The sequence below is a fragment of the Scyliorhinus canicula genome, chromosome 14 (assembly GCF_902713615.1).
Source record: "Scyliorhinus canicula chromosome 14, sScyCan1.1, whole genome shotgun sequence".
In the NCBI taxonomy this organism is placed as follows: domain Eukaryota; kingdom Metazoa; phylum Chordata; class Chondrichthyes; order Carcharhiniformes; family Scyliorhinidae; genus Scyliorhinus; species Scyliorhinus canicula.
In genome coordinates this window covers 33,261,722-33,288,302 of record NC_052159.1, presented here as the reverse complement: position 1 = coordinate 33,288,302, position 26,581 = coordinate 33,261,722, and the positions used below count along the sequence as shown (strand labels likewise).

Sequence of the window (26,581 nt, the reverse complement as noted above, 5' to 3'; positions counted from 1 at the left end):
TATTGAGGGGGAGTGTACCAGCCGCATTTATTCAGGATGGTTTATCAGCTTCAATTATTGAGAGGGAGAGCATCAGCCTCAATTATTGAGGGAGGAGTATCAGCCTCAATTATTGAGGGACGAGTATCAGCTGCTTCAATTATTGTGGGAAGAGTATCATCTTAAATTATTGAGGGGGAGAGTACAAGCCTCAATTATTCAGGGTGGATTATCAGCTTCAATTATTGAGGGAGAGATTATCAACCTCTATTATCGAAGGAGAGATTAGGAGCCTCTATTATTGAGGAGAGATTAGCAGCTTCAATTATTGAGAGTGGGAGCATTAGCCTCAGTTATTGGGGGGAGAGTATCAGCCTTAATTATTGGGGGAGTATCAGTCTCACTTGTTGGGGGCAGAGTATCATCTTTAATTATTGGGGAGAGTAGCAGCCTCAGTGATTGAGGGTGGGGAAGCTCCTGCCTCTATTATTGCGAGGGTGAGTATCAGCCTCAATTATGGGGGGAGTATCAGCCTCAATTATTGGGGGGAGAACATCAGCCTCAGTTATTGGGGCCGAGTATCAGCTTTAATTATTGGGGTGAGTATCAGCTTAAATTATTGGGGGGGGGAGAGTATAATTGGAGGAAGAGTGTCTGCCTCTATTATTGAGAGGGAGAGCATCAGGCGCAGTTATTGGGGGGAGAGTATCAGCCTCAATAATGTCAAGGGATGGGTTAAGCGTCATTCCAATTAGATGTCTCATTGATGTTAAGTATCCAATAATTGACACCGATATGTAAAGAGGCTGCAGGTAGTCTTTGTGGGCACGTGATGTGGTGATTGGATTTTATACAGAGCTGTGTTCAAGGAGAATAAAGGTGTTTGTAAAAAGGAGCAGGATTCTTGAATCTTTACTCAACAGTAGCTGGAAGCTAGCAGTGGCAGCAGAGGATGATTGCTGTGCAAATGTAAAGGGTTGAAAGATACAACTTTTCCAGAAGAAAATGAAAATCAAGGAGTGAGTGTGAAGAAAAAAAAATATGGTTGAACTACAATAAAGATGTCCGGATATGACTACACACCATTATTTTGTGAAAAGGGGATTGTACGACCAATGGAGAAGTGCAGTAGGTACGTGGGCTACGGTAACTGCCTTGGGAAAAAGAAAACAAGGTATGGCATTGGCTCTTTCTTTACCTTATGAGAGTGAAATCTGAAGCAAAGTGTTTTCTGAGCTGGAATTGGATGTTAGACTCAGAAGAAGGTCTGGAGATTCTATTGCGTTTTATGGATGAGTGTTGGTTGCAGAATCCTTCAATTGTGCTGTATTGGACAGTGGCTGCACATCTACTGTGTGTTGAATTGACTGGTTAAAATGTTACCTGGACTCTTTGGATGCTGAAAATCGTAACAAGGTTAAGGAATTTGAAAGTTCCTCAAGTTTCAGGTTTGGGGATGAAAATATTCTGAAGTCGCTGAAAAGAGTGGTGATCCCTTGCACTATTGCCGGAGTGATCATTTCATTAGCACAGATGTTGTATCAAGTGAGATACCTTTGCTTCAGAGCAGACCGTCGTGAAGAAAGCACACATGAAACTGGATATGGAACAGGATAAGGCAACAGTTTTTGGAAAGACGATGGATTTGCAATTTACACAAGTGGAACACTATTGTATTCCATTACTGGCAAATAATATTTCAGGTGCAGTTGTTAAAGATGGAAATGGGACTTTAGGTGATAAAAAGATTGTTGTATTAAAACTGCATAGGCAATTTGCGCATCTGTCTCCTCGGAGGCTGAAAAGTTTATTAAAGGATGCAGGGGTAAGAGATGAAGACTATAGTAAGGTAGAACAGGTTAGTGATCACCGTGAGGTTTGTAGGAAGTACAGAAGGACACCATCACGACCGATAGTAACCCTACCTTTGGCCAGGGATTTTAACAACGTCGTGGCCATGGACCTTAAGATCTGGGATAAAGCCAACAATATATTTATTTTGCATTTTGTAGATTTAGCAACCAGATTTTGTGAATCAACTATTGGACGAAGTAAAGAAGAGAGTAATTCTGGATCAAATCCTGGAAAAATGGATAGAGACAGGAATGGGCCCACCGGCAACGTTCCTTACAGACAATGGGGGAGAATTTGCTCATGATGAGTTTCGGGATATGTGTGAAAACGTGAATATCACAGTTATGAATACGGCTGCAGAAAGCCCAATTAGTAATGGTGTGTGTGAAAGAAACCATGCTGCAATAGGTGACATGATCCGAAATTTTTTGGCAGATAGACCAAATTGCAAGTTAAATTCAGCTTTAGCATGGCAGTACATGCAAAGAATTCATTGCAGATAGTTGGGGGCTATAGTCCCTATCAATTAGTGTTTGGTAGAAATCCTAAAATTCCGTCCATTTTGGATGAACAGCCTCCATCTTGGGAAGGGACTACAATTAACTCTGCCTTTGCTGAGCATTTAAATGCATTACATAGCAGTAGAAAAGCTTTTTTGGAAGCAGAAGTCTCTGAAAGAATTAGCAAAGCTTTAAGGCATAATGTAACGGCCATCAAATACCGTTTTTCAGCAAGGAAACATAGTTTACGATAAGAGAATTGTAATGAATGGAAAGGCCCAGGGAAGATCACAGGCGTAGATGGCAAAACAATTGTTTTGCAATGTGGCAAACAGACTATTAGAGTACATTCATCAAGGATAATGGGTACAGATTACAAATTTTCAAATTTAGACAGAGCAGACAGACATGATGAGGAACCCGGATCATCTGGTACGCATGTGTTACAGAACTATGAGGATCAGTTAACTGATATAGACAGGGTTTCTGTAGAGGAACACAATACCAGATCTTAGTTTTGATGTCTTAGAGTTGAGTTCAAAAATGAATGATCCTAAAGTAGACCTAATGAGAGCAAATAAAGTGTTGATTAAACTAAAGATGCAGGAGTGTGTTTTGAGGTTCCCGGTTTTAAGTGATCTTAGGCACTTGACACTCATAGTTTATTGTGATAAGTCCTATGCAAATTTATGTGAGTGTCACATTGACAATAAATCTCTGTGGGAAAATGTGCACTCTACAAAAAGACTCATCACCTTGGGTCCAAAGGAAAAAAATGTCATTGATGTATCTGGTGTATAATGTCGGTTGAAGGTCCTGTGCGGTGAGGAGGTCGTGTTCAAACTTGTGCATGAAGATGTTGGCATATTGAGTTGCAAATTTGGTCCCTATGGCCGTTCCGTATGTCTGGATGAAGAACTTGTTGTCGGAGTAGCAGACGTCGTGATCCTGAATGAAGCGGATGAGTTGCAGAATGGCGTTTGGAGATTGGCAGTTATCGGTGTTGAGTACTGAGGCAGTTGCAGCAATGCCGTTGTCATTGGGGATGTTGGTGTAGTGTGCCGAGACGTCCATTGTGACGAGGAATGTTCGTGGTTCAACTGGTCCATGGATGCTGAGTTTCTGTAAGAAGTCCGCCGTATTGCGACAGAAGCTGGCCGTTCCTTGTACGATGGGTTTCAAGATGCCCTCGATGTAGCCAGAGAGGTTCTCACACAGGGTCCCATTGCCTGATACAATAGTGTTATGGGCCAGGGTTTAACGAATCCCAAAGTGTATCATGGAGTTCACCTGAACCACAACTTTTAATAGATTGTGGTATGGGAAGCACACAACCCACTCTGCAGGTGTGGTACAGCTGAAATGGAAAAGTATTTTTTTAAAAGCAAAACAATGTTTATTCTATGAACTCAAGTTCACCATTTTAAAACATACAGTGAACTCTTAGCAACCATCAATTCAAATATAACTCCCAAAGAATACAACACTAAGTAATACTTAAGCTATCCTTTTAACATCCAGATGACTTAAAAAAAAACAGAAGCACATCAGGTTAAAGTCACTACTGACAGCAGTTATTAGTTTTAAATCATCAAAGGATTGATTTACAATCTTTAGATTAAAGAGAGAGACTAATACCCCTTCTATCTGTGACTGCAGCTATCCAGCTCTGAAAATGAAACTAAAACACACCCTGCACCAAACAGCCTAAAACGAAAGTAGAAAACTGACAGACAGTCCAGCTGCACCCACTCACTGACATCACTGCAGTAATAAACACCCATTTCTTAAAGGTACTCTCACTACAGATATTTATATACACATCCATTTATAAACACCCATTTCTTATCGTCACATGACAATAGGAAGGCTTGGTGTATTGGCCTTGTGTATTTTTGGAAGGCAGTAGAGGTCTCCAACGCGGGAGTTCATGGGATGAGAGCCCGGAGGGTGCTCTGAAGGTCTAGATCGAAGGTCTTGATTAGTATGTTGAATTGGCGGGTGGGTTCCTTGGTCGGATCTGTGGGTAACTGTCTGTAGTGTTCCTGGTTGTTGAGTTGTCAGTACACTTCTTTGCAGTAGTCCATTCTGTTCATTATGACGGTGGCCCCTCCATTGTCTGCTGGTTTGATGATGATGTTGTGGTTAGTCTTGAGAGCGCGGATGGCGTTGTGTTGTGCTTGGGTGATGTTTGGGGCTGTCTTGTGAATGCGACTGATGAGTTTGGCATTGACGCGACTCCTGACGGCTTGAGCATTCATGTCGAGTCTAAGGCAGCAGCCTTCCAGAGGGGTCAAATTCGACTCGTTCCTCTTCGGTTACGAACGGGTATGATGCTCGACTCATCGATTGAATGTTCCAACTGCGCTGACCTCCTCAGGAGACAAACACGGGACACAACCAACAGGATACAGTCGTCCAGTACTACTGAGGGGGGAAACTACGACATCTTCTTTGCAGCCTTGAACATGTCATCGATGAAGACGAACATCTTGCCAAGGTCATCTCCACACCCCCACTTCCTGCTTTTAAACAACCACGCAAAAGGAGCAGTGCTCCCAAAGCTAGTGATTCGAAACAAACCTGTTGGACTTTAACCTATTGTTGTAAGATTTCTTACTGTGCTCACCCCTCAATTATTGGGAGCAGGTATATCAGTCTCAATTATGGAGAGTGGACAATCTGCCTCAATTATGGGGGGAGAATCCATCTCAATGATGGGGGGGGGGTGTGGGGAGGGAGGAGAATCCGCTTTAAATGATGTAGGGGAGGTATCGGCCTCAATGATGGGGGGTATCAGCCTCAATGATGGGAGGGTATCAGCCTCAATGATGGGGGTATCAGCCTCAATCATGGGGGTTATTAGTCTCAATGATGGGGGGTATCAGCCTCAATGATGGGAGGTATCGGCCTCAATGATGGGGGGGGGGTATCAGCCTCAATCATGGGGGTTATCAGTCTCAATGATGGGGGGTATCAGCCTCAATGATGGGGGTTATCAGCCTCAATGATGGGGGGTATCAGCCTCAATGATGGGAGGGTATCAGCCTCAATGATGGGGGTATCAGCCTCAATCATGGGGGTTATCAGTCTCAATGATGGGGGGTATCAGCCTCAATGATGGGAGGTATCGGCCTCAATGATGGGAGGTATAGGCCTCAATGATGGGGGGGGGGGTATCAGCCTCAATCATGGGGGTTATCAGTCTCAATGATGGGGGGTATCAGCCTCAATGATGGGGGTTATCAGCCTCAATGATGGGGGTATCAGCTTCAATGAGGGGGGTATCAGCCTCAATCATGGGGGTTATCAGTCTCAATAATGGGGGGTATCAGCCTCAATGATGGGGGTATCAGCTTCAATGATGGGAGGGTATCAGCCTCAATGATGGGGTGTATCAGCCTCAATAATGGGGGGTATCAGCCTCAATGATGGGGTGTACAGCCTCAATGATGGGGGTATCAGCTTCAATGATGGGGGGGTATCAGCCTCAATGATGGGGGGTATCAGCCTCAATGATGGGGGGGTAATCAGCCTCAATGATGGGGGGTATCAGCGTCAATGATGGGGGGGGGGGGTATCAGCTTCAATGATGGGGGGGTATCAGCCTCACTGATGGGGGTATCGGCCTCACCGATGGGGGGTATCAGCCTCACCGATGGGGGGGTATCAGCCTCAATGATGGGGGATGGGGGGATCAGCGTGACAATCGGTGTGTTGGGCGCTCAGAACTGACACTCGGCCCTTTCTCTCTGTTTTTTTAAATATATGTGGCAGTGCATGATGCAAGCGCGGACGAGGAGGAGACGGAAGTTTGTTGAGTGCCAGAAGCGTAGTGAAGGTGCAGCCTTTGGGACCTCCTGCAGTAAAGTAAGGTGACCGCGCTGGGAAAGGAGGGGTATTGGGCGGAGCGGAGGGAGGCTGCTGACAGCTTCCAGCTCCCTGCAGCAGAGGCAGTCTGTCCAGGAGAGGTGGACACGCGGGAATTGCTGCCTGATCATCACGAGCGCCTGACTGCACAAACTATGTTCTAACTGCTGGATTCGAGCTTCCCCGAGCAAACTGTTGGGTAAGGGTTTTTTTTGCAATTGCACATTGTGCCTTTGTTTTAAAGTAAAAGGATTGTTTACCATTATATTTTTTTTCAATGTGAACTTTCACACTTGAGACGGCTTAATCTGTTGCCAAACTTTTAAAAGTTTCAATATGGAGTAAACGCCAAGTTTCCCCCAGAAGTTTAATCTTCGTGTTGGAAGCACAGCTTTATTCTACGTTAAATTGACCACGAGGCTAGCGTGTGTTGTGAAGCAAATTTCTGGCATTCACTTTGTTGGGGGCGGGTACTTCCCCGACTATGTTTGCAGCACAGTTAGCCTCGTTGGTTAAGATGTACAGATGGACTTTGCGGGGTTTGATTTGAATTCAGGAGGGGAAATGAATGGTTCTCCACTCATTTGTTTTCTTGTTCTATGTTCTTGCCACCCCTCCCCCGCTCCCCTGTCTGAATTCTCAGTATGGGGTGGTGTAAACTTGTGGAGGTGAAGTGTGATCAGCACCTCAGTGAAGTGGAAGAGGGAGCTGCCTAGCTGCAAGTTTCAGTGGCGTGGGGAGGGCGAAATGGGTGGAAACAAATCATGTGGACCCTGAAATCAACCAAGTCTGTGGCCTCTTCAAACTCTCAATTCATTTTTGCCCCAATTACTTTAAAATATATATATTTTTATTGGTGTTTTAATACAATATCATTTTTATTGGAGTTTTAACAGAAATCAAAATTTACACATGACAGAACAAGTAGAGGAAAAAACCCAGCAACAATCAAAAATGGCTTATTATTTACAGGCTGTCACAATGTCTGTGACCCTAGTCCCCGTGGTTGTGTTTCCTTATTCACAGTATACATACAGAGAATGTTGTACTTACATTTATAGTGACCAGGAGAGACATGTTGAACCCTTTGTTTTCGAGGGTGGGTAGGCTGTACTGTTTCCCCTGTTTCTTACATGCGAGAGGGGGAGGGGGCTGTACAGTGGTTAGCACTGCTGTTTCACAGCACCAGGGTCCCGGGTTTGATTCCTGGCTTGGGCCACTGACTGTGCGGGGTTTTCCCCATGTCTGTGTGGGTTTTCTCTGGGTGCTCCAGTTTTCTCCACAAGTCCCGAAAGACGAGCCGTTAGGTGAATTAAACATGCAGAATTCTCCTTCCATGTACACGAGCAGGCGCCATAATGTGGTGACGAGGGGATTATCACAACTTCATTGCAGTGTTAATGTAAGCCTACTTGTGACACTTTTAATAAAGAGGAGCCCTCCTCCCCATCCCCCCCCCCCCCTCTCTCCATGTCGAGTGCATATTCCTTTGTTTCTCAAAAGCTCTTCCTGTGCCCTCCCCTCCTGACTGCCCACCTTGTCCTCCACCTCCAAGCAGAATCCACTTGTGTGTGACCTGGTACGGTCCGATCTCTGCACCAGGCTTAGCCCTGTGCACGAGGAGGTGGAGTCGACCCTGTGCAATGCCTCGATCCTGAGCTGTCCTCCTATCTCCATGCACAGTTCCCCCATTTCCGTCGCGTTTCGTCCAGTGGCGTCCTGATCAGTACTGAGTCATCTGTATATGTTGTCACATTTCCTCCACTCTGCTATCATTTTGTCTAGGAAGCGTGTGTCCACTTAACTGGGAGAACGTCTTGATCTCCTGATGGAGAAAGTTGTGCAGCTGCAAGTACTGAAGTTCGTTCCTTTTCGGGAGTTGGCGCTTCTCTGACATTTCCCCCAGGGTCGCTATCCTACCATCCACATGTCCTTCACCCTCAAGATCCCTCTGCCCTCCTTCCAAGCCTTAAATGTGGTGTCTAACTTTGCCAGTTGCAGATGTGAGCCTCCATTGAGATACCAAGTTTGAAGAGGTGCCTGAACAGGTTCCAGGTCTTCAATATGACTCCTACCACAGTGCCCCTTGAATGTGTGCAGAGGGGCTGTGAGTGAAGCAGTGGCGAGTGCCCGGATAGACAACCCTGTGCAGTACGCCTCATTTGGACCCATTCTGCCTCCGGCTCCTTCAGCCACCCCCTTACCCTCTCTGTGTTTGCTGCCTACCGGTAGAATTGGAGGTTCGACAGGACCAGGAATCCCACATGGCGCCCTCTCTGTAAAATGGCTTTTTGTATCCTTGAGATCTCTCGCTCTCTCCCTCTCCCTCTCTCTCTCTCTCTCTCTCTCTCTCTTCCTCCTCCCCCCCCCCCCCCCAATCTAAATATAAAGAAGAACCTGGGTAGCATGAACGCCGGTACCCTTCCCACTCATGCGGGCGGGAGCCCGACCCATTTTTGTAGGTCCCTCTTTACCTCCTCCGTCAGGTTGGTGATTTTCTGTTTGGGGAGTCCCGTCCAGTTGTGCGCCATTTGTATCCCCAGGTACCTGAACTTGGTCTGGGTTATTTTAAACGGTAACTCCTCCAACTCTGCTCCTCCCCCTCGGGGGTTCACCGGGAAGATTTTGTTCTTCCACAGGTTGAGTTTGTAACCTGAGAGGCACCAAACTCTCTAAGGAGTCGTGTTATCTTTCTCGTGCTGGCCAGGGAGTTTGACACGTAGAGGAGCAGGTCATCCGCACAGAGCACAATCTAAGAATGATGGCCAGTGGCTCAATTGCCAGTGTGAACAGGAGCAGGGACAACGGGCACCCTGCCTCATTCCCCGATGCAGCCGCAAGTACTCTGAGCTGGTGGTGTTCGTCCGTCTGCACACCCGTCATGTGTGCGCTGTACAGAAGTTTCACCCAATGCAGTGAACCCTGATCCAAACCCAAACCGTTCAAGCACTTCCATGAGATACCTGCATTCAATTCGACCGAAGGCTTGCTCAATGTCCAGGGAGCCAATCGCTTTGGGTGCCTCCTCCCCGAGCAGAATCATTACGACATTCAGCAGGTGTCGGATTATCGCTGTTCGCTGTCTTCTCTTAACAAACCCGGTCTGATTTTTGTGATCACTTCTGGCACACAATTCTTCAGGCAACTTGCCTGTGCTTTCACTAGCCTTTAACATGAGTATTTAAGAGTGATATGGGTCGTATGATCCACACTGACGGTTCTTTTTCTTTTTTGGGGACAAATGAGATCGAGGCCTGTGCCAGTGTGAGTGGCAGGGCCCACTTCAACAGTAAATCATAGAACTTTTCCCACAAGCGTGGGGCCAGCGCTGTTGCAAATTTTGTAAAAGTCTACCGGGAACCCAACCGGCCGCTACGCCTTCCCCAACTGCGTGAAATAAATGTAGTCTATAATGTCATCCAGCCCCAGGAGTGCTTCCAGCCCGTGTCTCTTTTCCTCCTCCATCACTGGTATTTCCAGTATGTTGAGGAACTGTTTCATTTCTGAGTGCCCCTCCAGGTACTTGGAGGTGCAAAGGCCTCATCATTAACATCAATGGGGGCTGCCACCAGCCTACCATTCTGTTCAGACCTCCCCGTATTGCGAGCAGGGCTGTGTTCAGCCTCCATATGAGGGGGCTTCGGGCCGGGCCCTTCTCCAACTTTTTGTCCTTATAATGAGACGTGTGGTCAGAGATTATGATCAGGAGTATTCCGTCCTCACTACCTCTGGAAGCATTTCTCCTGCAATGATGAAGTCCAAATGTGACATTATGGAATACATTAATATGAAGTCCAAATGTGAGTAGGTGTTGGGTGTCTAGCCATACTTTTCTTGACAAACTTTGCATCGTCCCAGTTTGGGGCGTATATATCTACCAGTACCACTGGGACCCCTTCCAGGGTCCTACTGACCATAACTAATCGGCCCCCTGTGTCCATCATGTATTTGCCGCTGTGAACGCTACTGTCCTGCTAACTAATATGGTGTTGAAATGCGCATGAAATGTTTGTCCCACCCCTTCCTTACCTGCAGTCTGCCCCTCTCTCTTAAATCCGTTTCCTGTAGGAAGGCTGTGTCCACCCTCAGGCTTTTGAGATAGACAAGGACTCTGGATCTTTTCACCGGCCCGTTGAGGCCTCTTGCATTCCATGTAGCTAGTCTGATGGGAGTGAGGGTTCTGCCCCCAAGCTCCTGTGAGGTCACCCTGTGGGCCCGACCCTGTTCACTTGAGCCTGCCCTCGCTCTTGGGCCATGTGCGATCTGTTGTAGCCAGCCTTCTACCTTCCTCCCCTCTTCCCTTACCCCACCTGCTCCCTTCGCTGGTTTTACCCTGTTCTCTACCACCTCCCTCCCCCCATTTCCTCCCTCACTCTTTGTTTCCCCATAACTTGCATTTTCTCCTTTCCTCCTGCCAGACACTCCCTCCCTCCAGTGAGGTGCATGAGGCCTCCTTCTTCACTGTTCCTCCGTACACCAGCTCATTCACTAGAGTAGTAATTCCCCTCAATGATTGGGTTCCCAAATAACCACGTATACTTCTCTCTCTCTTCCCCCCTCCCCTTAGTTTTAGCAGGACTTCCACATTTATATACACCATTCCCTTTGAAATACAGGCCAACATTCCATTTGACTTCCCAATTAGCTGCTGAATTTTGTGCTAGCTTTTTGTGATTTATGCACGAAGACCACCAAATCTTTCACAATTTAAATAATATTCAGGATTAAGAAGAAGCTTCAATCTGTTTGGAATTCCTTTCACCAATTCAATCCTTTTATAGATTGATATTGTTAACTTTGGCACACAAGGATTCTTCTGAACACTATGAAGCGGCGAAGCAACCTGCAACATTTTTAACTGTGAATTTTAAGAATATTGTTTGAGAACGTTTTTTACTTTGTAGGTATTGCCTCCTTGTTGCAATCTATTTATCATAATGCATTTTACAACCGCAAGCGAGCCACTTTTACAAGGCATTATGTTGGGTAAACAGAACATTCTTGCGGATTAACCATCAAGAGTTTAAATAAAGTAGAGATTCTTGTGCTAAGCAGCAAAAGTTACCAAGCAACCACCCGACTTTTAAAAGAGACTGCTTAGGATGGCACCAGAAAGGGCAGCACGGTGGCCTAGTGGTTAGCATAACCGCCTCACGGCGCTGAGGTCCCAGGTTCGATCCCGGCTCTGGGTCACTGTCCGTGTGGAGTTTGCACGTTCTCCCCGTGTCTGCGTGGGTTTCGCCCCCACAACCCAAAAATGTGCAGAGTAGGTGGATTGGCCGCGCTAAATTGCCCCTTAATTGGAAAAAATAATTGGCTAATCTAAATTTATAACAAAAAAGGATGGCACCAGAAGGGCAGCACGGTGGCCTAGTGGTTAGCACAACCGCCTCACGGTGCTGAGGTCCCAGGTTCGATCCCGGCTCTGGGTCACTGTCCGTGTGGAGTTTGCACATTCTCCCCGTGTCTGCGTGGGTTTCGCCCCACAACCCAAAAATGTGCAGAGTAGGTGGATTGGCCACGCTAAATTGCCCCTTAATTGGAAAAAATAATTGGGTAATCTAAATTTTTTTAAAAAAGGAAAAAAAAAAGGATGGCACCAGAATTCCGAGTCAAGATAGCAACTACGTGGCCTTTTTGTTGCTGCTTTGAAACGATGTATTGTATCTTCGGCGTTATGTAGTATCTTGAAGGACTGGCAAACACCAAGTAGATTATGGAATCAACTGTTTATTAAGGCAAATTACTTATTTACAGAGAGTGAGATTAAGCCCATCGTTCACCACAGCTCCAAACACCTAACTAACCCGCGATCAGCCCCAGGATTCGCGTGCTCTGGCCTGATTGGCCCTTTAGGCCACACAGCCCTCTGAGAACCTATCCCTCCCTTTAAAGGGGCACACCACCAATTCCCTCCCCTCTTTAAGTCCCTGATTAACACATTAAAATAACAATGGAACTATTTACAATATTATACAACAAATGGATCTCAGCACAGTCCCTTATCCGGTAAGTCTGTGACTTCCTTATCATTTGGCAGCGTTGTAATTCATTATCGGCTGCTCCCACAGTAGAGGTAACTTTGGTTTGAACTTCGGGTTGACTCTCAACTTGCGAAGGTGCGTTAGTGCAGATAATTTTCCCAATTCCACCTGGAACATTACTGGAGTCCACCTCCGGGTAGCTTGCTGCAGCATTACTTTCATCTGTAGCAATATCACTGACAAGCAAGTTAGGGGCGGGCTGCCCCACTGCTTTGGTGTGCGATTCTCTCCTCAAAAGGTCCAGGTGCTTCGCACCCTTTTCCCCTGAACATCGATCTTGTGCCACACTGGACCTGTTGTGGCCACAGCTGTTCCATGGATTCAATTTGGGCCAATACCAAACAACACCAAAATTCTTTACAGATACCAAGTTGCCCGCCTCAAATGTTCTCTTGCATTTTCTTGCGACTGATGTTTTTACTGTGCGTTCTTTTTTAGCTCCACTGTCCCTTCCAAATTCGGAAATATCAGATCCAACCATGTTCTAATGCGTCTGCGTATTAGCAACTCGGCGGGTGTACACCTTTGGTGACATGAGGTGATGTTCTGTAGATGAGCAAGAAAACGGGCCGATCTGGTTCGTAGAGAAGCTGATGACGGGAGCGATAGATGCGGAAAAGGCTTTTGATTGGGTGGGGTGGAATTACCTGTGGGAGGCGCTGGGAAGGTTTGGGTTTGGTGAGGGCTTTATTGACTGGTTGTGGTTGCTCTATCAGGCACCAGTAGCGAATGTGCGTAAGAACCGGCTGAGACCGGGGTATTTTGAACCACACCGAGGGACGAGGCAAGGGTTATCCCTCTCCCTGTTACTATTTGCTCTGGCCATAGAGCCATTGGCCATGGCGTTAAGAGCCTCTAGGAACTGGAAAGGGCTGGTTCTGTGGGGTTGGAGCACCAGGTCTCGCTCTACGCAGATGACCTGCTCTTGTACATTTCGGACCCGTTGGAGGGGATGGGGGAAGTAATGCGAATCTTGGGGAAATTTGGCAATTTTTCGGGGTATAAATTGAACATGGGGACAAGCGAGATGTTTGCGATCCATGCAAGAGGACAGGAGAAGAGACTGGGAGAGTTGCCCCTTAGAATGGTCGGGAAGAGCTTTCGATATCTGGGAATCCAGGTGGCCTGGAAATGGGAGGCACTACACAAGTTAAACCTATCCCGGTTGGTAGAACAAATGGAAGGGGACTTTAATACCTCCTCATCATGTGCCAGGCTTAGCCTGATCCATTTTAGGGTAGTCCACCGGACACACATGACAGCGACTAGGATGAGTAACTTCTTCGGGGTTGAGGATAGGTGTGCGGGAAGCCCAGCAAATCATGTCCACATGTTTTGGGCATGCCCGAAGCTTAGATGGTTTTGGCAGGATTTTGCTAAGGCGATGTCCACGGTACTAAAAACACGGGTGGTGCCGAGTCCGGAGGTAGCGATCTTTGGAGTGTCGGAAGAGTCGGGGCTTCAAGGAGCGAAAGAGGATGACGTCTTGGCCTTTGCCTACCTGGTAGCCCAGAGACGGATCTTGTTAATGTGGAGGGACTTCAAGCCCCGAGTGTAGAGACCTGGGTTAGTGACATAGCTGGGTTTCTCAGTCTCGAGAAAGTAAAGTTTGCCTTAAGAGGGTCAATGTTAGGGTTCACCCGGAGGTGGCAGCCGTTCGCCGACTTTCTCGGGGAAAATTAAAATGTCAGCAGATGCAGAATTCCAAAGGGGGAGGGGGCGGATTGTTGTTTTATGGTTGAGGTGCGGGGAAATGTTTATTTTACCATGTTGATGTCATTGTTTATGTTACTGTTATAAAAAATTTCAAATACCTTCAAATATTATTATTAAAAAAAACATTTCGTTCTTAGGAGCTGGAACTTATCCAACGACTCCTCCATACCGGTGAACCTCCCTTTCATAAACACTCCCCCAAACTCAGAGGTGAGTCCAAGCTGGACAGCACAAACAAATGGTTCCTGCAAATAATGCCAACATTGACATGGAAGCCAGCCTAAAATGCTGCCTAAATTGCCTCCAAATCCTCAAATGGCTACCACCACTGGGATCATGGTGAATCCTGCAGGGGAAAACCGGAAGCAGGGCAGTGACCAGCGCCCTCAGACTCTAACCTTGACACAAGCCCATCTCCATCCGCCCCCATATAGTGTCTGGATCCCTAAACCAATCCGCACCTTCTCAGTACTTGGAGCCCAATAATAAAATAGTAAGTTAGGTAGTGCCAAACCCCCAGCTGCCTCTCTCTGTCTGTAGAAATGTCCTGCGTCCTACGAATCCTTGGGGTCTTGCCAACCTAAATAAAGGGGGATAATGTTTTATTGACCCGAGAAAAGAAATATTTGAGGAGAAAGTCTGCAGCCTTTGAAGGACATTGGTTTTCACAGTCTGCATTCTGCCAACCAAGGTCAGATGGAGGACGCCCTATTTTTCCAGTCAGCCTTGACGCCATTCACCACACTAGCAAAGTTAAGTTTGTGGAGCGAGGCCCAATCATGGGCCACCTGGATTCCCAGATAACCGAAGCTTGCCTTAGCCAGGTGAAATGGCAACTTCCGCAGATTAGCTCCCCTCCCTGGGGGATTCACCAGAAAGTATTCACCGTTGCCCAAATTCAGCTTGTCTCCTGAGAAGGAGCCAAAACTCTGAAGTAGTTTCATTATCTCCTCTACATTAGGGGGTGGGTCCGTGAGATACAGAAGCAGATTATCCACATATAAAGACCCCTCCCCCCTCCACCCAGTGGACAACCTCAACGCCAGGCTCTATTGCCAAGACAAACAAAAGAGGAGACAATGGACAACCCTGCTTTGTACCATTATTCAATTGAAAATAACCCAAACTCAGGGCACCCGTACGCTCATCTGCGGTGGGAGGTCCTGCACAAAAGCCAAATCCACGATATACATTTTGGCTCAAACCAAACAAATGTTCCAAGAATTTCAAATTGGTACCCCCACTCAACCCTATCAAACCCTTTTTTAGCATCCATTGAAATAATCACCTCTGGCTCAGGAACTGGGGAGGGGGACAGAATTACATTTAACAATCCCGTATGTTAGCTGATAACTGCCGGTCCTACACAAAACCAGTCTGCTCCTCTGAAATCGCCCCCAGAAGGCAGGGCCGCAAATGCATTGTCAACAACTTATCAGCGTTCAGCAATAAAATGGGTCAGTATGACCCACATTCTGAGATCCTTGTGCTTCTTCAAGATCAAAGAAATAGATGTCTGTGCTAACATGTCCGGCAATGCCTCCCAAGCCAAGGAATCATTGAACATCTCCAACAACAGTGGGATCAACTGACCCCTGCCACGCAAATCCCTTATCTGTACCATCTCCCGGGAAGCAGCCTTAGCTGGTGCAGCAAAAGACAACTGGTGTTCTCTCCATATTTGTATAAGGTCCCCCTTGAGTGCTGCAGCTGGTTCACTGCCTTGCCTGCCAAGAGCAACTCTAACTCCATCTGCAGTTTCTTTTCCTACTCGCTGACAACTCTAGTGTCAGGGCAGTCAAATATTGGCGGTCCACCTAGGGAATGAAATCCTCCAGCCTCTGCTTCTCCACCCTTCCAGATTCATCCTTGTATGCCTTGTAAGATATTATTTCTTCCGTGACCACTGTCTTCAGAGCTTCCAACAGTGTGGAAGACAAAACCACCTTGTTCCTATTGAACATAGAACATACATTGCAGAAGGAGGCCATTAGGCCCATCGAGTCTGCACCGACCCGCTTTAGCCCTCCCTTCCAACCTATCCCCGTAACCCAATAACCCCTCCTAAACCTTTTGGTCACTAAGGGCAATTTATCATGGCCAATCCACCTAACTTGCACGTCTTTGGACTGTGCGAGGAAACCGGAGCACCCGGAGACACGGGGAGAACGTGCAGACTCCGCACAGACAGTGACCCAGCAGGGAATCGAACCTTGGACCCTGGCACTGTGAAGACACAGTACTACCCACTTGTGCTATCGTGCTGCCCATGAACTCTATGTACTCCCCAATGACAGGGAATATACGCTCAGAGAATCCCTTGTCCACCAGCAACGCTGTGCCCAATCTTTACTGGAGTTACTGAGCGGGCCAGGCTCCAACATCAGATCCACAAAGTGCAGAGCATGATCCGAGATGACAATCGCCGAATGCCCCGCTCCCTTTACTCCAGGAAGAATAGACCTACCCACCATAAAGAAGTAAATCCGGGAATAGACCCAAAACAAAAACTCCTGTTCTCTTGGATTCGTAAATCTTCAATGGACTCAGAGACTTAGGACATGACCTATCCAAAACTCAATTGAAGTCTCCCCCCACCACCCCACTAACACAGAATTAGTTGATGTGAATCCAGATCTGGGATACGCCCCCGTTTGGTGCATGCATGTTGACCAATACCACTGACATGCCTGCTAAAGATCCACTAACAATTACATATCCCACTGGGTTCGCCAATATTTTAACAGCTGAAAAAGATACTCTCTTTTTGATTAACCCTCAGCCCCACGAGCTGTACCATGCCCTACCGGCGAAACATAAATGGTATACCTGGTATACAAATGGTTGCAATGGTCCCACCTAGCCCTTCTGTAACCTCGTTTGGTCCTTGATCTGGAAATGGGTCTCGTATAAAAACACCACATCAGCCATCAAACTTTGCGTGTGTGCAAAATCCCGTGACCTTTTTTACTGAGCCCTTTAGCCCCCTTGCATTTCAAGTTGTCAACCGGACAGGGGGTCTTCTACACCCCCCTCTCCCCCACCTAGAATTAGCCATGCCCACCATGTGGGGTAATCCAGCTACAACTCAGCAAGTGCCGATATCAAGTCTACCCAAGATGGCTGCCAAACTTCCCATATGACTGGAACGAAGACAATTTTGTCACCGTCAGCAGTTTACTGCTCCCACCCCCTGCCCTCCTCCCCACCCCACCTCATAGCCGCCCCACAACACCACAAACAAACAACCAAAAGGAGAAGAAAGGCCCCTATCCTCCTCACTCCCCCACTACCACCCCTCCCCTCCACAACCACAAACAGAACATGAAGAAAAATCTTAAGCTCATATACTTAAATCTTAAAGTAATGGGCTGCAGGCACACTCACTCCTCCGCTCCGGTTAATTAACTTCACAGCGAGCTACTTGACCCCCACACAGGGTAAAACTAGAAAAATAATCAGACCAACAACCAGCCCCCCAGCCCACATCCAGCCTCAATATTAAAAAAAAGAGGAAAGACGAAAACCAACACTCATCCCACAAACAACTCCAAGAATGCAAACTTCCAGCAACAACCACGTCCCCATACCCATCAAACAGAAATCCCACACTAAATACAGGTACAAATACCCCTGACAATTCAAATCTTAGTTCGTCCCCAGTCCATGCTCCTTTACAAACTCATCGGCTTCCTCTGGCGCAGCAAATAATAGTCTCTTTATAAGTCACTGGAGGAGAGGCTGGGTATCCCATTCCAAATTGCACAGTACTTCGGCACGATGCGGCCTCGGCTTTGTTGAATTCTGCATCCGGTCCGTTCCGCTACCACGTCCAGATGTATCCTGATGGCGTGACCCTCCCTTGTAGAGTCTCCATGGTCTGTTGCCCACCCCCGGACCTGCTCCTTGACCTGGTATCTGTGGAACCTGACTATGACCACCACCCTTAGTGGTTCCCCAGATTCGGGCTTCTGCCTTAGCGACCGATGGGACCAGTCCAATTCACGAGGGAATGGCAATCCCACCCTCCCCCACCATCTGGTGGGGGCTGGTTTAGCACAGTGGACTAAATAGCTGGCTTTTAAAGCAGACACAGGCAGGCCAGCAGCGTGGATTCAATTCCCGTACTAGCCTCCCCGGAATGTGGCGACTGGGGGCTTTTCACAGTGACTTCATTTGAAGCATACTTGTGATAATAAGCGACTTTCATTTCATTTTCCCAAACACCTTGGACATATGGTCTGTAGGATTTGGGCCCTCCAGCCCTCTGGCAGCCCGACGATGCTGTGGAGAACGGTTTTCAAGGTCGTCCATCTTAGCCCTGAAGGCTTTCTACCTTTCAGCCAGTGACGCCATCTCCACCTCCAGGGAAACAATCTGGTCCGAGAGTGCCACCTCCACCCTTTGTATCACCATGCCTTGCTCCTCCACCTTTCAATACGTCTTCAAGGCTGCACAGATGGAGGCTTGAGCCCGTTCCATCGGCTTCTCAAGGTCCTCGGAGACCTCCTGCCGCTGCTTTATAAATTCATCCGCCGTCCACAGAGAGGCCAAAGTCACAGCCGCAGCAGGAGCTTCCGCCATTTTCTCCACCAACGAGGCTCCGGGAGTTTCTGAGTCCGACGACACTTCCCTGCCTGGCTGCTGCCTTGTATTATATTTGTTGGGCATTATTTTTATGTGAGGACTTTATCCCATTGAACGACTCAAATCCCCCCCTCCCCTCCACAGCATCACCCTAAACTGAGCAAAATGGGCTAAAACAAAGAACTCTGGCGGGAGCCACCACGTGTACAACTGCTCACCATGTAGGTGTCCACGTTCATTCTAAGTGGCTGACCGTTTACCGTTAACATAATTGTAGTTGGGTCTGTCTTGCCCACTTTAATGTTGTTTAAACTGTATACTTCAGATCCATTTTCAGGGTTATTCTCAACACTGTACTGGAGTTGGAGTAGCCTTGCGCTTCATCCTAATGTACTCTATCCAGTTGCAGGCATCATCTGTAGCTTCTGTGAATTTGCATCTCTCCAGGGGGCGACCCTCTCCACACTGGTACCATTCTTCACAGGGGGTTTTGGACCAAATTCCCTATACCTCTGCACTCTCTTTTGCTCGTAGACTCTTTGCTCATTACCTTCTGACACCACAATTGCCAGAAGCTTCCCTCCAAACTTGGTAGACCTTGTCTGCTTGCAAACACTGCCCCCCTCCCCCGTCCCCCACTCGTCACTTTGACCTCGAATGCCTTCTTTAAGGTTATGAAGGTAATCTCAACCTCTGCTAACAATTTATTTTGTATGGCATTGTTGTTTTTATTTTTAATTTAAAAAAATGTATTTTTATTCTTTTTCACATTTTCTCCCGAATTTACACCCACCAACAATAAACAATAATCAGCAACAGATATGCCAATCCCCATAACAATAACAACGATCCCATCCTCCCACCAACCCCCAAACATCAGCACGCATGTTTACACAAACAAATGACCAAAAAGGAATCTGGGATTACGCATAGTCATCCTTAATATACACAGGCCCCCTCCCCCCAACCCTCCCACCCAACTAATGTTCGATGTTATCCAGTTCTTGAAAGTGCATAATAAATAGTGCCCATGACTTGTAGAACCCCCCCAAGCTTCCCCTCAGTTCAAACTTAACCTTCTCAAGGGTCAGGTGTTCCAACAGGTCCCCCCGCCACGCCAGGGCACAGGGTGGAGAGGCTGCTCTCCATCCCAGCAGGATCCGCCTTCGGGCGATCAATGAGGTGAAGGCTACGATATCTGCCTCCGCACCCGTTTCCAATCCTGGCTGGTCCTCCACCCCGAATATGGCCTCCCGGGGACCCGGGTCCAGTTTCACGTGCACCACCTTGGAAATTACCTCCTTCCAGTACTCCTCTAGCTTTGGACAGGACCAAAACATATGAACATGATTAGCGGGGCGCCGCCCCCACCCGCACCCCTCCCCAATACCCCCGTATCGCTCACACACATCTTCTACTCCTTCAAAGAATCGGCTCATCCTCGCCCTCGTGAGGTGTGCTCTATATACCACGTTCAGCTGTATTAGCTCCAACCTCGCACATGAGGTGGAGGCATTTACTCTCCGGAGCACCTCACACCAGACCCGCTCCTCTATAACCTCTCCCAACTCTTCCTCCCACTTTGCTTTGATCCCTTCCAGTGGTGCCTTATCCTCTTCCAAAATAGCTCCGTACACCGCTGACACTACCCACTTCTCCAGTCCCCTTGTCGTCAGCACCTCCTCATGGGCATTATTTATTATGCACTTTCAAGCGTGTTCAGGATGACTATGGGTAATCCCTGATTCCTTTTTGTCATTTGTTTATGTAAATATGCGGGCTGATGTTTGGGGGTTGGTGGGAGGATGGGATTGTTGTTATTGTTATGTGGATTGATGTATCTGTTGCTGATTATTGTTTATAGTTGGTGGGTGTAAATTCGGGAGAAAATGTGAAAAAGGAGAATAAAAAATATTTTAAAAAAGAAATTCAAAAGTGAAGTGCCGTAGGAGAGGTAGAGTTTCTCCTGTCTTATTCTGACTGATCTTTCTTTTTTGTGTGGGGGGTGGGGTGGGCCGCGCCACACCGCTTTTCACGGTTAATGGCCGCTCCGGCTGCGCTGTGCCAACGAGGCCGGTCAGTTGCCTTGGAGAACAGAGCGTGGGGCAGGAGGTGTGCAAGCGCGGGCACTGAGGTGGGCAGGGAACGTGCTCATGAGCTGGATGGGGACGGTTCGCCGACCATCTGCGTGTGCTCCCATTTTCAGAGCCATTTGCAATGGGACCCAGTCCTAGTTCATGGAGAGTGGGAGTGGGTTGGGGGAGGGGGTGGGAACAACCAGAGAACTTTATTTTGTTTGATATTAGTTATATTCGACACACCACCCCCATACTGCTTACCGGACGTGCAGTGTATGAAAGTTTCCACGTATGATAACACTAGTTAACCCGAAATTGAGTAGATCCCAAAGTAAATATTTGTTTTATTGAATGGTCAATCACCATAACTTGCTCGTTATTGACATCCGATACCCTATCTCTGAATTTTAAAAATTAATTCATTACATTTTTTTTCATTGAGGGGCAGTTTAGCCCAGCCACTTCACCAACTCTGCACATCTTTGGGTTGTGGGGCAAGACCCACAGAAACATGAAGGGCGAGGGGGGGTGTGCAAACTCCACACGGGCAGTGACCCATCGTCAGGATCGATACCTCACCACTGATAAGCAAATATGCTTGATCTCAGTTACTGTCAACTATCTTTAACGGTAACCCTCTTTTCAACTTCATGTAAAAAAAGGTAAATGTTTTGATCACATTTAATGAATGTTTGAAACTTAATTTGAAAACACGCCCTCATGATGCTGAACATGTAAAAACGTTAGATTTACACTTTCCATTCGTGTTTTAGAAGAGTTGATTGACCAATGAGTTTGATTGACAGGTTGTTTAATTTTGTTATCATATGCAGGGTGCAAGAGTTGGAATATTTAAAATCATAAAATCAAAGATTTTGCTTCATTATTGCACGCATGGCCGAATGTGATTTGCCACTGACCTGTGCACTAGGCGTAAAGCTGTGCTGCAGATTCGTGGACATTTTTTCTTTGAAATGAAAATACTGATTTTACAGGCAAAACACTGATTTTTGGTATCTATGGAACGATTTATGTTGGAAAAGGTTCGCAGCTCTGCACAAGCTCCTCAAATGTTTTGGAGTCTGGGTCATCTGGAGACATCAGGCTCCTTATCAGGTTATAGGTCGGGGCCCCACAGGATTACGATTTGTCTTTCTTTTCTCGTCCCTTTCTCTCTCCCCCCCCCCCCCCCCCCCCCCCCCCCCCCCAGCTATTTTATTGGCCTTAAAAGAAAATAGTGCAAGCATTCATCCACTGTTCTACGTTAGGATCAAATAGCTCCAGTTTCCCAGAAAAAGGGCACTTTGACACTCAGACTGCCGAAGGAGTTTGCTTCACAAGAAAGGCTTCCACACAAAGATCTGCTCTCCAGATTTCTGTGGCGGTAGGAGGGCACTTTGATTGATCCTTGTTGCCCAATGTAGCATCTTGAAACACTGGCGACCTCTCGAAGTACATTAATGAATAAATGGTTTATTAAGGCTAATAGCTTCCTTGAATTTAGAGTGCGATAAAGGCTAACGCACGCCATGACTCCTAGCTAACAGTAAAGCCCACACGCGGCCCCAGCATTCGCAAGCTCCACCCCAGTTGGCCCTCCAGGTCACATGACCTCCATCCCCTTTAAAGGGGCCTGCAATTTGTAGCAATAATAACTGACAACTAAGCTTTTCCTTAAAAGCAATCTTTTCCTATTTACATTGTAAAAAGCAGGATCACCAACACCTAATGGTCCATTTTTGTATGATGAAGAAGCTAGCCAGAGGCTCCTTGGCCGACCGCTACTCAGGCAGATTTCTCCGCTGTGCAATCAAGAGAGACAAAGGCCATAACATCGACCGTCTTCCTCTCCATCAGCACCGGCTTCACTGAAACCCCAAATATCGCCACCAAAGGGTCCGGGTCCACCTCGTCCTCCGCTATCCTGGCTAAGACTGTGAACACTCTCCGCCCAGAATCTTCCCAATTTTTCGCAATCCCATAACATGTGCCCGTGACTCGCTGGCCCCTGCCCACGCCTCTCACACTTGTCTGCTACCTCGTGGAAGAACCCACTTGTTTTTGCCCGAGGCATATGCACCCTGTGCACGACCTTAAACTGTATCAGGCTCATCCTTGCACACGAGGAGGTCCTGTTTACACTAAGCAGTGCCTCACTCAGAGCAAATCAACTTAGGAGGACAGAGTCACAAATCATTCGGATAGCAACACAAATGAACAGGGCTGTAAAAATGCAAATAGGGAAATCATTTGAGACAGCAGTGAAAATGAACAGGGCTGTAAAAATGCAAATAGGGAGGTGTGTGGTGTAGTAGGTAGCCTTTTTGCTCCTGGGATATAAGCTCCAGGTTTGAATCTCACCTAGGGCTTGATGGCAATGAAATGTGTTTATAATGCGGCCAAACAGGTTGCGTTTCTACTTGCAAATCCTTTCAGCACACACCAATGACCGGTAATAAGGGTTGGAGGGATTCCTGGTCAGTCATGTGATGGAAAGAACTTCAGAGCCCCTACTGTCACAGCTCCAGACTACAACGTGCATGTAAAATGTGTGTTGCCACAGCAACTCTTGACTCGGTGTCAACGGCAGTACGCCACATTGCATTTCTAATCCTCTTGGAGGAAATGTTGAGCTTGTGTAGAATCTTGTTTGCACTACATTTGGAATACTCGGTACAATGATGGCATTCATTATTACAAAAAGGATAATAATCATTTATTGTCAGAAATAGGCTTCAATGAAGTTACTGTGAAAAGCCCCTAGTCGCCACATCCCAGCGCCTGTTCAGGGAGGCACCCTTCTGGCCTTGTTCTGCATTACAAGCCAGCTGTTTATCGCACTGTGCTAAACCAGATATAGAGGCACTGGAGGAAGATGTAAAAAGGACCTACTGGAATGATACCAAAATGGAGGCTATGGGAAAAATTGCACAAACTGGAATTCTTTTATTTTTTTTCTGCAAGTAAAAAGTCCAAGGGGTGATCTAATAGGGGCCGTAAAATGATGAAGAGGTTCGGACAGAAGTAGTGAAGATACTTCCATTTATTGGAGAGTTCAAAACTAGGCTCCCTGATGTAAGATAGTCAGTAATAAAATCAATACATTCGGTGATCAATCGCATTTGTACAATTTCCTTAATATAATTCCCAGGAGTGTACTGAAAGAAAATTGGCTACCAAGCCAGATAAGGACAGATGACCAAAGGTTGGTTAAATAGGTAGGTTTTCAGGATCCAACTCTTGAGGAGAGAGGAGTAGGGAAATTGAGGTGTTTAGCTAATTCCAGAGCTGAGGGCCCAGATAGCTGAAGGTACACCTGTCAATGGTGGAGCAATTAAAATTGGAGATGCACAAGGGGACAGAATTTAGAGGATTGCAGAAGGTTGTAGGTTAAAGGAGATTCTAGGTGAGCAAGGGAAAATTTATGCAGCGATTAGAAGACGAGGAAGAGAATTTTTAAATTGAGGTGCTGGACATTGGAGCCAACATAGGCTGGTGAGCAAATGGATGATCGGTTAATGTGACTTGGCACGAGTTAGGAAATGAGTGTCAGAGTTTTGGAAGCTCAAGTTTCTAGAGGTTGGAAAATGGAAGGTCAGCCAGAAGATCAAGCCAAGGGCTGACCATGGTGTAAAATTACTGAATGTAGAGGCTGAGGGAAGAAATCAGTCAAAGCTACAATTTCTCATCAGGGGAGGCTGAAGAAATGACTAAGGTGATGGCTGCGGAACTCGGAAGGCAGTTCACAAAGCACATGGAGGCGATGAGGAAGGAGATGGGGGCGGTATTGAAAGTGCTGGTGGAGGAGGCGATTACCCTGGTGAGGACGGCGGTGGCGAACGCAGTGGCGGAGGTCCGGGAGCAAGGCGAGGCGCTGAAGGAAGTGGAAGAGACATTATTGCAGCACAGTGATCAAATTACCTCGATGGGGAAGGAGATGCGGAAGGTGATAGGGGATCTGCGAGCCAAAATGGACGACTTGGAAAACAGATCCAGGGACAGAATCTGAGGATTGTGGGTCTTCCCGAAGGAGTGGAAGGCCTGAGGCCGACTGAGTATTTTGCCACGATGTTGACGAAGCTATTGGGGGAAGGGGAGGATCCCTCCCGATATGAACTGGATCGGGCTCATCAGTCGTGGAGGCCTGTACCAAAGGAGAGTGAGCCGCCAAGAGTAGTAACTCTGTGTTTTCGTAGGTACAGTGTGAAGGAGATGGTCCTGTGCTGGGCACAGCAGAAGCGGATGGTGCAGTGGGCTGGAGCTGGTATACGCATATATCAGGACTACACGGTGGAGCTGGCGAGGAGGCGGGCTGCCTTCAGCCGGGTGAAGAAGGCACTGTACATCAGTACGGTGCAGAGCGGCATAGGGTGACCTACAAATCCAAGGACTTTTATTTCGGGACGACGGAGGAGTTTGCGAAGGCAGAAGACTGTGGCTATTGTTGAGAAGTGGACATGTATCGATGTAGCCACATGTAACTATTTTTTCACTGTGGTTGGTGTATGTGCTAAATGAGCTAACGTGTATATACTTGGACAAGGGAAGAGATGGGACTTTTGCTTGCAATGATGGTTCTTTGGGGCTTGGATATGTATGCAGGGTTGTGTGCTAAAGGGGATTGATTTCTCTGTTTTCCTGGGACCGGGCAAGGGGGAAGGAGACCTGGGCGGGGCCTCCACGCATGCCAGTTTAAGCCAGCCAGTGAACGGGAGTGAGGTGGGGGGAGGGGCTGCGGCCATTGGAGCCCGGTAGAACAGGTTCCGATGAGTCTAGCCGGGTGGAAAGTTGGGGGGAAGGAACAGAGGTTGGGGGGAAGAGTTTTGTAAGAGTAAGTGGAGGGGAGGAGTCGGGGAGGGGGGGAGCGAGCTTGCAATGCGTGGGTGTCATTTATGGTACTCTTTCAGGGATTGGATGGCATTGAATGTTGGGTGAGGGGGGCTCGAGGTCAACGGGGTTACCATAGGCGATTCCTGATTCTTTTTTCTTTTCCTTTGATTGTCCCACCGTGGGAGGGTTTGTTTTATTTGATGCTTATATTGTCAGGTGGGGCGTTGTTTGGGATGGTGGGAGGATGGGATCATTGTTGTTGATAAGGTAATTGACTTTGTATTTGTTACCGTTTACTGCTTGTTGGTGGGGTGTACATTTTGAAGAAAATGTGAAAATGGAGAATAAAAATATTTTAGAAAAATAAAGCTACAATTTCTATTTGGCCAGTTGTGCATATACCATCCTTCTTTCTACTTTTCAGATTTCTGGCCATAGTAGTGACGCAAATAGCATATGACTCAAACGGTTCCCTCTTTCTATTGAGCTGCGGAGGGTTCCACAATGAAACTGACTATATTTAGACACAAAGGGTGTTTTTTGGTTCTAATGTACTTATCCTGGTATTTTAGGTTTTGCAGCAAATACTCAGATATAACTACAAACACTAGCCACAAACTTCCTGTGATATCTGGCGTGCCATTTAGAACCACAGAATAGAACCGTACAATTCCTACAGTACAGTCCTCCCCGTGTCTGCGTGGGTTTCCATTGGGTGCTCCGGTTTGCTTCCACAGTCCGAAGATGTGCAGGTTGGGTGGATTGGCCATGCTAAATTGCTCCATAGTGTCCAAAGGTGTCCATAGTGTCCAAACCCTTCCACCAGGCAGAAGATACAGAAGTCTGAAGACCCGCACATCCAGACATAGGAACAGCTTCTTCCCCACAGTTACTGGACTCCTCAACGACTCTCCCTTGGACTGATCTGTTCCCTGTAAGAACACTATTCATGATGCCCTATGCTGCTCTTGTTTGGCCTTGTTCTGCACTGTAACCAATCACTATTTGTGGATGCACCCCTGTCAATATACTCTGTTGATTATTCTTTTGTCTACCATGTACGTACTATGTACGTTCTCTTGGTCGCAGAAAAATACTTTTCACTGTACTTTGGTACATGTGA

At 47.1% G+C, this 26,581-nt stretch overlaps 1 protein-coding gene across 2 annotated transcripts in view; it reads left to right on the top strand.

Annotated features, from left to right (window-relative positions):
• LOC119977389 (mitochondrial ornithine transporter 1-like) overlaps positions 1 to 26,581 on the top strand; it is a 57,941-nt gene that overhangs the window by 2,850 nt on the left and 28,510 nt on the right. Inside the window, exon 2 of one of the 2 annotated variants that reach the window (XM_038818239.1) lies at positions 6,111 to 6,402. The exons of the other annotated variant lie outside the window; for it this stretch is intronic. The gene's annotated coding sequence lies outside the window, so the exon portion shown is untranslated. The remainder of the gene's footprint in view (positions 1 to 6,110; positions 6,403 to 26,581) is intronic. 2 annotated transcript variants of the gene reach the window in all.